We start from the raw sequence: 11,642 nt of genomic DNA on the forward strand, positions 1-11,642 counted from the left end.
CGGGCCTACAACATTTTGGCCTCCATCGGAAATGCAGCCGCCGCAGTAGGGATTTGTTCCCGCGACCTGTGGGTCCGCAGCCGAGTACCTTAGCCGAGTACCTTAGTTAAGCTATATATATATAGGAGGGCCACAAAAGCAGCAAAGGAAACCTACTTTAATAACACACTCCCCAATATGTTAGTCAACAACCCGAGACAATTTTGGAGGGTGGTGTATAAAAAAGATACTCATGAAATAACACTTAAAACTTCGGACGGGGTAACCCATAAAGATGATTGCGCTGTTATTCCCTGTGACACCTTCGCGGCGGCAGTGTCAGGTCTCCTCAACAAAGGTTCAAACCCTGTTTGTCAAGCTAGTGGTTATCTCCCGATGGAAGCAATTCGTTTTGATACAGCAGGTGTACAAAAAATAATAGAATATCTTAAAGTCTCGTCTTCCGCCGGAATTGACAACATTACTTCCAAGTTTTTAATCAACACTAAAGTCTACAGCGCCATAATCTTAACAAAAATATTTGAGCAATCTCTGGAAGCGGGCTGTCTTCCGGATGATTGGAGTGTGGGAAGAATTATTCCATTCTTTAAGTCAGGTGATAAACTTTGTCCGGAAAATTACAGACCAGTATCAATCACTTTGATACCATGCAAAATAATGGAACACGTAATTTATTCGCAGCTTGTAAAATGTTTAGAGGACAATTCTTTCTTTACTGATTCGCAGCATAGATTTCGTAAAACCTTTTCCTGTGAAACGCAACTAATATGTTTTATACATGATTTGCATTCTATTCTCGACAACGGCACACACATTGACTGTATCTTTTTAGATTTCTCAAAAGCGTTTGACAAAGTACCTCATAATTTACTCATTTTAAAATTACGGAGCCTCAATATAGATGATAACGTCCTCGCGTGGGTGATTGCTTTTCTCTGTAACCGTTCCCAATTTGTAACTGTTAATAACTTTGATTCGCCCAGGGTCCCGGTTGGCTCTGGGGTCCCACAGGGCTCCGTGTTGGGACCATTGCTCTTTTTGGTCTATATAAATGATTTGCCTCTAAACATTACTTCTTCAGTGAGTCTTTTCGCAGATGACTGCGTAATTTATCGGGCAATTAAGGGACATTCAGACGTTCTAGATTTGCAGGCTGATATGGATCGGGTTCAGGAATGGTGTGAGACTTGGGGCATGGCGTTAAACGTTAACAAATGCAAGTACATGCATGTTAACCGGCACAGCACTAGTATCATGTCGTATCATATTAATAATGTTCTTCTCGAAGTAGTAAATTCTTATAAGTATCTAGGTATCCACATAACTTCTACATTGTCTTGCAAGACACACATTGAATATATTGCAGGTAAAGCTAATAGCACGTTGGGTTACCTTCGAAGAAATTTTAATCAGGCACCCGTTTCCTTGAAACTCTTACTCTACAAAGTATTGGTACGTAGCAGATTAGAATATGCAGCATCTGTTTGGGACCCTGGTCATGACTCGCTTATCTATGAATTAGAACGAGTGCAGAATCGGGCAGTGCGCTTCATCCTTTCAAATTACCATCGCACTTCGAGCGTCACATCAATGAAAACTACACTACCATTACCCCTACTGTCTCTTCGTAGGAAAGTGTCTCGGCTGTGTATATTCCATAAAATTTACTTCACCAATCCGTTACTCAGAAGCAGATTATTGGCCCAACCAACTTACGTTTCCACTCACATTGATCATCGCCATAAAGTAGGACTTCCTTTAGCGCACACCAAGTGTTTTCATAATTCATTTGTTCCAAAAACATCTGTATGTTGGAATCATCTTCCTTGTGATATTGTTGGTATAAAAGATGCTGCTTTATTTAAAATTGCCGTCACTAATTTTATTTGTACGTAGCCTCAGTTCAACCCTGTAACAAGCGACGATTGCAATTTTTCTGTTGATGTATTTTGCTTTGTATGCTGTACATGTATGTATGTACCCACTCCCCTCTCTAATGCCCTCGGGCCTTGAGGGTAACTGAATAAATAAATAAATAAAGCTAGTGGAACGACCACGGGCGCATTAAGAGCGTGAAATGTAGACATTTTCTCACATGACATGTATCTCATGATTATCATGTTTGCACCAGTCATGTACCGTGTAAAAAATTACTCTGAGGTGGGAGGAACATGCTTGTCTCCTAGCGTCCCCCCTATTTGGAGTAAATATCGCTTGGGACCTCCGGAGCAAAGTGTTTACCCTGCTGGTGGCACCATCGAACCACTTTTCAATGATATTTTACTCCGGCCAGCCGGAGGAATTGCGTGGCGCCGCGGAGCATTTTTACCGGCCTTTCGGAGTGACTATGTGGCACTTATGGAGCATTTTTCACGGTTTGTTCACTCCAGCTATCCGAAGCTTCTGCGTGGCGCCTCCAGAGTATTCTACAGATGTCCTTACGTCACCCGGACCGATCTTCAGGGAGGAGAATCAGCATTTTTAAATGTTTGTGCCTCTATTTATTTATTCTATACTGTTCGTGTCACGCGTTGGTTATATGAAGGAATTATTAGATGAAATGCAAGCACTGCAGAGTTTAAGTGTATTTTTCGACAGAGCTCTAGCAGACAAAATTCGGGAACTACTTGAGTTCATAATCTTTCATTTATTCAGAATAGACTGCCGTTTCTCATTGAAGACGCAGCATTTAGAAAAAGAAGACAAGAAGAAACAAACACAAGAAAACCCACTAACAACAAAAAACATAAAAACAGGTCACATAAAGCTCACAGCACTCAGGTTGTAAGTGCAGCGCTTCAAAATGATGCAAAACAATGCACGACAAACGAAGAAAGCATGAACACTGAAAATGTCCGTTCGCCAATCGCGAAGAATCTTGCACCAGCTTTAATGACATGCAAGGGTTCCTCTGATAACTTCCTGCATAATTTGGCAAAACAAAATACACATGAGAACTGCAAATCATGTGATAGGCACGACAACAGAGGACACTGAAGCCACAGGTACCGATTAAGACCAATACAGCGTGCGATTACACGAGAACAAAAAAAAAAGACAGAACCAGCGATCTATATCTAGAAGTAGATCCCATGTACTCTGGTGTGAGACAGCGGCTGCATGAAAAAAACACATCCCCGTGACTCAAACAAAGATGAAATCTCGCTGAAGTTTTCCATATATTTCTAAATCGATAGCTCTGCGTCTGTTAAAACGATGAAAGCGTATTTTTTCTCACTAAAACGAGCAAGTTTTGATGCTCTCGAAGGCAGCATCAGGAATGTCTATCCAGATCATTTCCTAATTTTATCAATGTTACTGCTGATAATTTCTTTCACATTTTGATATGGGCTCATCGTCGAAATTCGCACAAATTAGGCCCTTCAAGTTTCTACGGTTGCGGCCTGCCTTTAAGAAAAGCGTACCTTTAAGTTAGCGTTGTTCTTGATTCTTTTTGATTTTGCATGCCCACTGTTTCGATACTTGTCGTAGTTAACATTTTTTCAAAGTAGTTATTGCATAAGTTGCTTCAACCACAAGCACAAATGAAAGAAAAGTTCACTACAGCGTAATAAAATAAGTTAGCAATAAAAGGTGCAAACATCACGCCACCTATGCAAACTGCATTTTCATCATGTACTGACAGATATAAGGGGAGGTCGACCAGTTTACTCAACTTACAGCTCCACGTAAACGTCCGGAGGTCATGGAAAGTGAGCAATGTAGAGGCGTCACGACGTGTCCTCCAGGATTGGAGAGTCACTTTTCCCCTGTCATATTCACAGGCCAGCGTTGTTGCTTCTGATATTCGAGCCAGAAATATTCAAAGAAGCGTTTTCTTTTCAGATAGAAGGTAGATGGGACCGCAAAATTTTTGAATTCTACCTGTTTGGTCTAGAAAACTTGACTCCAGTCTCCCCCCTATAGAAAAAAACTGCTTTCACAGCCATGCCATAGGGACTTAAACAAAAGAAGTGTTGCAGCTTGGTAGGTATTAAGCTGCAACACTACCATGAGCTCTGAAGGCAAATTGGTTGCAAAAGTAAGTGTTTAACCCCCCTCAACCCCTCTTCACCAGAAACGCACAGAAAAGTCGGGCGTCCTACAACACTTGTGGACTGCGTTGTGCGCCAACACACACACACACACACAAACACACACACACACACACACACACACACACAAAAGAGCACAAACTGCACCCGTTTGTGCTTCTCTCCTTGCTGCCCACTTTTCTTTGCGCGAAACGCCATCCCCAATGAAATACCAAATCACCCAACACTCGGTTCTTCTAAGCTCTACAAGCCGTTTTGCCAAGCGACCTGACACTCCCTTCTTCACTCATTACTCGCCACTGGTCTCATCATTTCCTTTCCTTCCTCTGTTTCTTGTACTGAAAGCAGAACAACCCCTGAATGGCTTAATAGTTCATACACCAATATACAATAAAAACAATTTAACCGATGTGATTGCGCGTATCCGTTCTTAAAATCTGCACCAAAAAATGGAACTACCTCAATTCACAACATTTATCCAGAATTAACGCTGCTTTCAGTGATTGATGTTGCATTAGTACCGATTACATGATAGATCAAAATAATTTATACGCAGTGGTAAACCTCAACCGGGCGTTTGTTAATATTGAAAGTGGACAAATATTACCGCTTATATATGATAACACCAAAAATACTTTTAGCCTGTTAGGCCACTTTTTAACAATTTAAAGTTTTATAGAACCAACCCGCAACTATGGAATTTTTCAAAATTTGCAAATCTAATCAGCGTTCACAATATAAGAGTGGTACAATTAAGATTACCGAAGTTATGTTGCGAAAAAGACTCGTAGGCTAAACAACGCATTATCAGAATTTCTGTTGACGTTTTTTGATACTGTGTAAAATAAGCCTATATTGAGAAGATGTTTCCTCGTAAACAAAATATTACCTAGTTTAGCACTACGTGACAAGAATAACGTAGATTTTTCACGGAGAGCTCACTCACCTGTTTTGCACCACACCAGCGACCATGGTGTTGCTCACCACTCGCGATATCACAATTTCTTGTTCGCTGTCCAGAACCATCACATGAATAAAGCTCCCACAACTTTCTTCTGTCGATAAAAATCTTCATGGCTGCTTGTAGTCACCTTTGGTGCTTAGAAGGTTTACAAAACGATTTTCTTTCGTCGAACGCGGCTGAACGCTTCGCACAATTTTCTCTGCACCGGCTTGGTCTGCGCCATGTTGGTTTGTGGGGAGCGGCATCCCGATGGCAAGGCTGCCTACGTCACTCCTCAAACCGCCAATAAATTCCTCTGAGCGATGAGCCACAGCAATTGGGGAGCAGCCACCAGGGGACAAGCGATGTGTCGGAGCATTTCGGGAGCAACTACGGGAGCCCTATCGGGGGAGTGGCCCAGTTTTTCTCTGGTTTCCTTCGTCCGGTGCCCACCGGACGAGAATGGTGGAAAACAAATGTATTTGCTCCGGTACAATGCGGTTTGAGTGAAGCCACTGGAGCAGATCGGGCGGATCATTTCCCGATTCCTCCCAGCTGGGTATTTTTTTGTTTACAGTGTACGTTTGTCTTTCATTCACGTCCAACATTACCGAATTGGGTATATATGAAGCTAAGGAAAAGACCACGAGCTTACCATGAGCGTGGTGTTAAGTCATGAATAGTCATAACATGAAAATTATGACATGCATTTCATAATTTTCATCTTAGGGTATGTGACATATGTTCGCTTAGCAGTCATGTCATATCATACACGTTTTGCTAAATGTCATGGGAACGCATTCACCACAAGATCCGCAAAGCCATAAAAAGTAAGTCATAAGATTGATGATATATTTATCATGAATTTCATGTTACTGCTAATCTATTACAATTATCATATGGTCATGTTATACCGTGTCAATTTTAGTATCGATACCGTTATCGAGACGGCCAGGATAGCTAAAGTTCGTAGGTGCCTAGACTGACAGAGAGATAGATACGCTCAATGTCGCCGAATTTCGCTGAGAAATGCTTCGCATTGAAAAGGTTTGAAATAAGCTAACGCTCCCTGGGCCACAATAAGGCACTGTGATTTCGTCACTAACACAGTTTATTGTTGTGTGGTTCAAAAAAAAATATAACACGGAAGATTCTTGCACAATGAACACTACGCTGCATATAGTACGAGCGCATTCCGCAGGAAATGCGCAATTCGGCTGCCCCGTTCTCCGCTCGTCCAGGCGGGTTCGCAAATGGCGCAAACAGCATAGCATAGCACAAATACTGACATATAAATTAAAGGAACTCTAGGCCTTTTAAAACACCACTGCTAGAGCAACGCGAAAAGCATAAGTACGACACACATAGACGGGCACTAGTGGTTGAATGCGCCACTCTGCACCCCGCAGAGACGCCTACAAATATGACACTTTACGCCAACCACGCGTGGTTGACCGCACTTCCAAGAGACTTACGAAGAGCAACTCGAGATGACTAGCGAACCGTTTTACGCGGCACCGATTGCATCCATGCGAAAGCCTCTCGAGATGGCGCACACGGATATTCACTCTGCTCTGATCAGCAAAAAATTAGTGTCTATGTTTTTTGGTTATTTTTCGTGCCAAATCTTATTTGTGTGAACTCTTAAAATAGATTACATCATTCGAGAGTGTACCGGAGAAGGCCACTAAGCGTGCGACGAAAGCGCTGCCGCATTTTTCACTCCCCGACATACCACTTCTCCCTTGTGACTGGCGATATTCTGTCTTCTGTTGTATAGATTTATCGAGATCTCGTTAGAGCCATGTTCTTTGCTCTTCGTTTTTTTTTTGCTTCAGTTGCATGGAGTGAACTTATTGTTTCTTTTCCAAGCACAACTGGTTGAGCGCTAGCTTCTGCTTATTGTAATATTTTAAAATATTTTGAAATGTGGGAAGCCGTGATTCTGGTTATAGATAAACGTTATCCTGAATACAAATGATAATCAAAGCATCTGTTTGCTTGAGCGACGATTGATCAAATACCAAGACAGATATTGAATGCTCCTTTAGTTAGATCACTGAAAGGTTGTCAAAACTGATGGATGGATAACTTGCACGTGCCATTCACAATGGTGTAGTGAGAAGCAGGCCCCCTTTTTTTAATTTCTTGTCAACTTCGAACAAACTAGGTTAATAGAGAAAGACATGTAAGTTCCCAGCCCAGTTTTCTGCCTCCTACTACAATTTGCTGTTGCTATTCAGAACATAGAGCATTCTTTCTACTTTATTTATTTGTCTATTTACGTAAAACAATATATTTACACAATGTTTATTTCTCACCAAAATATTTGATGAATTACTTCTGCAGGTAAAAGGTGCTCTTAACGAAAGCCCTTAGCCACCTTTGAACATGACAGCAGTGGCAATAATCAGCAGTACATACTCAAATAACATGCTACAGAATAAACCAATAATCCAAGTCAAGGTATGAATAACCAAGTCGAGGTTTGCCTGCATGGGTGTTTTTACGTGGTACTCCTGTCAAAGCATGACCACCGGGTCCAGGAACGCACACACACAATTTCACACAGAGCTGATCAACGTCGAAATTATCATGTGGATACGTTGGGTAGAAGAGCTCCACATTTGAAGAAACACCTGCCAATAAAGTAAGCGGCCCTAGAATAACTGCTTCCGAGAATTCCAATTCAACATAATGGGGTGAAAATGGGTAGTTTTATCTTGTCCACAAGCATTTTTTGTAAAATTAATATCGAGTTAGTGCTTCCTTAATCGTGAAAGGCCCTTGCGGGTCCAAGATGAAGCAGGCAACTGAAAAGTTTTATCGCAGAAATTTTTCATATTGTAATACTTTGCTAGTAAATATTTTCTGATACGGCCTAATTCCAAACAACTTTCGTGTCTAATGCTTTTCATCTAAAAAAGATCACGTGAAAATAAATAAAAGCTGCATGTCATAGTTGTTTTCCCGCAAAGCATCACACAATGTCGATAGTTGATCCGGCAGAACGGTATTCTGTAATGCCATTTGCTGCACGAAAATCTTGAGCAGGCTAAAAAGCTTAACCCATCACGAAACAAGGCGACTTCAAACGAAGCGCGCGCAGTCAATATTCTGCGAAAGAACCAAAACCATCTTTGAAGGCTTAGAGAGTGAGAGTCCAGACAGGCCATAATAGCTTGGGACTACCATTCCCTGCGACAAAGAATAATCCTATTTTCCCGAAGCAGAATTGCGGTATTGTAATCCCTGAGCTGCTTACGCGAAAAATCGAACGTCTCTGAGTACTTATACCGGAAATCTTAGGAAATACACCGTCAAAAACATAAACTACCAGCGGAGCATCATCGAGTGCGTGGAAAAGAACAAAAAAATGGCGTGCAGTGGGCTCATCCAAATTGAAACTGTATCTCAGATCTGCGCTCGCATTTTCATTCGAAATCCACACACAAAACAAAACTGAGTACCTGACATGGAAAAAACAGGTATATGTACAAGCGTAACAAATAATAGCAAAAGAAAACAAAGCCCCTTCCCCCCCCCCCCCCTCCAAAAAAAAAACATTGCGCAGGCTATGGGCTGTTATTGTAGTTCATGTTTTTTTTTTGTGCTAGGTGGAGACGCTGTTTTAGTCCCAATGGTCCCAGTGGGCAGAGCAGCAAGAGGTAAGGGCAGTAACATTGAAACTATCTCTAGCACAACTTAAGCGCCTTTCGTGCACTGATTTCGCCTCCAACCTATTCTCAAGGAATGTTTATTTGCAATTTAGTAGTTTTTATTTTTTAATTTTAGCATGTAACTTCGACGAGTAAAGGCTATTCATGCATCCTTAATTTAGTATACATTAAACTAACTAATAAAATAAATAATGGAACAAAGATTATATTCTAATCATTTATGCGAGCATGAATTCCAAATAAAAAAACTAGGTCAGCAATACAAGCTGTCGCTATGCACTGTCTTGTGGCTGGCTATAATGACGTAAGAAATCAGGGGCCGAATTCACAAAGCCTTCTCTTGGCTACGCACTTTCTTAGCCAAGAATTCTCTTATCTCAAGGGATTACTATAGCGCGGGTACGAATTTGACTTATTCGGTACTTAAGGGGGCAAGGAGGTCACACGATAGCCGATGAAACGGCAAGGAAAGAAGGAAGTGTGTGCCGATAATACCAAGGTAGCACCCAAAGCGTCTAACATGGAGAGTATACAATGATAGCCAATGCTTTCCTGCATCTAAGTTTCGATTTCGCGAGCGTCTGCTACAGCGCTTACGGGATGCCACGTACGTTATAATAGACGTTTTGGTGGGCTGTGCAAAGCCAAGCACTCGCCTTCCATCAACTACTGCAGCTAAAAGAAATCGCTCGATGGCCTTAAGCCATGGAGCAATCCATGCACTATCTCGCCAAGTACAAGTAAAAAACACTCCAAGTGCACCACATCAGTGAAAGCACACATAAATAGATGCCTGCAATGTTTGAAATTGGGCCTCAAATGTCTTCCCCTATTTAACGCGGCCAGTTACTTTACATTTTAATGAAGCTGCGCTGCTACCTAACTAATTCGGTGGAATTGAGCACGGTATAGTGGTGAACGTAAGGGTGTTTTGTACCTATATTAAAAGGTAGCCTTTGTTACAATATTCTTATTTCAAGACACAGGAGCGACTTTTGTGCCTGCAGACGAATTGTGCGGAAATAGATAACAGCAGTATTCAAATGAAATTGTGAGCGGAATTCCGCTGGTTCCTTGTACTGCAGCATTTTTATAAAGCCGGAATGCGAGAACGTGCATACGCTTACGCCTAGGTATGTGTCTACGTAAAACGAAGGAGACTCGTCCGGAGGTGTTTCAGTGCTAATGCTTTCCACAAAACACGGTGCAAATATTTTGTCCAGCGTTGTTTGATTGAAAAAACAAAACAAGGGACGTGTCTACTTGTCTTGAAGTCGAGAGATGTTATCACACGTGCAAAAAGGACGAAAAGAGAGAGTGACTCGCGTTTCGTCTCCGCGAAACCTCTAAATCAATAGATTATAAAGACAAATTTCTGGCCCAGCAGACGTCAGGGAAAGTTTCCTCAAAGCAGCGTCGGATGCTTGGAGAGCATAAAAAAGTGGAGTACGGGTATTATGGGAGTGACAGCCACAGAGAAAGCGAGATGAAGTGGGACTGTCTTTAGATGTGAGAATCCATGCTAATTAGGAGAGTTCTGAGTTAATGAGCCAAATTTTTATCAAATAACGATAATAGAACCAAACTGAGTATTCATCTAGTGAAAGTGACACTAGTGACAGTGAATTCATAATAGTTGATTAGCGTTGTCACAGGCCAAAATATAATTTTAATTTTTATATATATTTGGCAAACTATAAGAAGGTTGCCTACGTTAGAGCCGGCTATCCCAACATCATGACAGTAATGTACAAGGTAAATAGTTCACGGTTATACAGCCACAAGTGGCGGTTTCTATCTTCTAGCAACCTTCGGCAAACGCATTCTATTTTTCCATTTCTGACAAAGTTTCACCGGACGTTTTTGCATTTGGCTTCATTCGAAGAAATTACAATATATCAGCAATAGAGTGAATGCAAGCACTGCTGCATTGGACGAGCGGTTACAGCGCTCAGCCACAATCTAGGAGGTGCTTGGTTCGATTCGTAGAGTCACTGAGCACTTTCTTTTCTCAAGAGGTTGCCCGGCCTGACATTATGCGTGGTGGCGGGTACTAACTTTTTGAGAAGGTGGCTTTCCCACTTGCTTCTTTCCCCTGTTGCATCAGAGCATGCGACAGGCGATTTGTCTTCGCAACGCTATTATTCTCAGGTCAAGTGGTCACTGCGTCGCACAAAATACATGTCAGTGGCTCGCTCTACCATTGAATGATGTTCGTGCGCCAAGTTAAACGGCTGGTAATTGTCGCAGGGATGAATTCAGCCAAGGTGTGCTTCAGAATCGTGAGGGTTTGCATATTTCCGGTGTCATACAAAGTTACAACGGACATTTTATTCCGACTGCTTGCCATATTATCACGGTCCATATCGGTTTCTGAACAGTTAAGGTGAAAATGCATGATTTGTTTGTAGTTCCATGCGTAATCACGCACACCCGTAATACGCTTCGGTTTACAAAGTACGCGCCGTTCCAGATCGTCCCAAAGTGTATCGACAGCTGTATTTCAGAGATCACACCCATTGGACAGTTAGAGCGAATGGAAGTACACTAGAGCACAATCTTTATGAACCACTCACTGAAAAGTCCCTCTCATTTTTATTTCCAATAGCGTGCAACGAATGTGCTCCCATTACCCTCTTTGGTGATAATTTCCACCTATGAGCCAAGGATCTCGAGTCGTATTTTTAATTGGATGAGATGGGGTGCAACAAAACAATATAACAAATAAGGTTGATCCTATGCCATGCCGCGTTCGAATGCACCGACCACTAACTTATCACATTGGTTTTCATCCAACCACAAATATTTACATGCCTAATTTTACGCCATTGACGTCCAATAGAATTCTTCAATTACTGCGACTTCAAACTTATTGAACGACGGTGGTTGTCAACACCATCCACTGCGTACAAGGGAAACAACAGACGAAACTCAAAGCACCAAAAGAAATAAAAACGCACTAGC

The sequence above is a fragment of the Rhipicephalus microplus genome, unplaced genomic scaffold, assembly GCF_043290135.1.
Source record: "Rhipicephalus microplus isolate Deutch F79 unplaced genomic scaffold, USDA_Rmic scaffold_17, whole genome shotgun sequence".
In the NCBI taxonomy this organism is placed as follows: domain Eukaryota; kingdom Metazoa; phylum Arthropoda; class Arachnida; order Ixodida; family Ixodidae; genus Rhipicephalus; species Rhipicephalus microplus.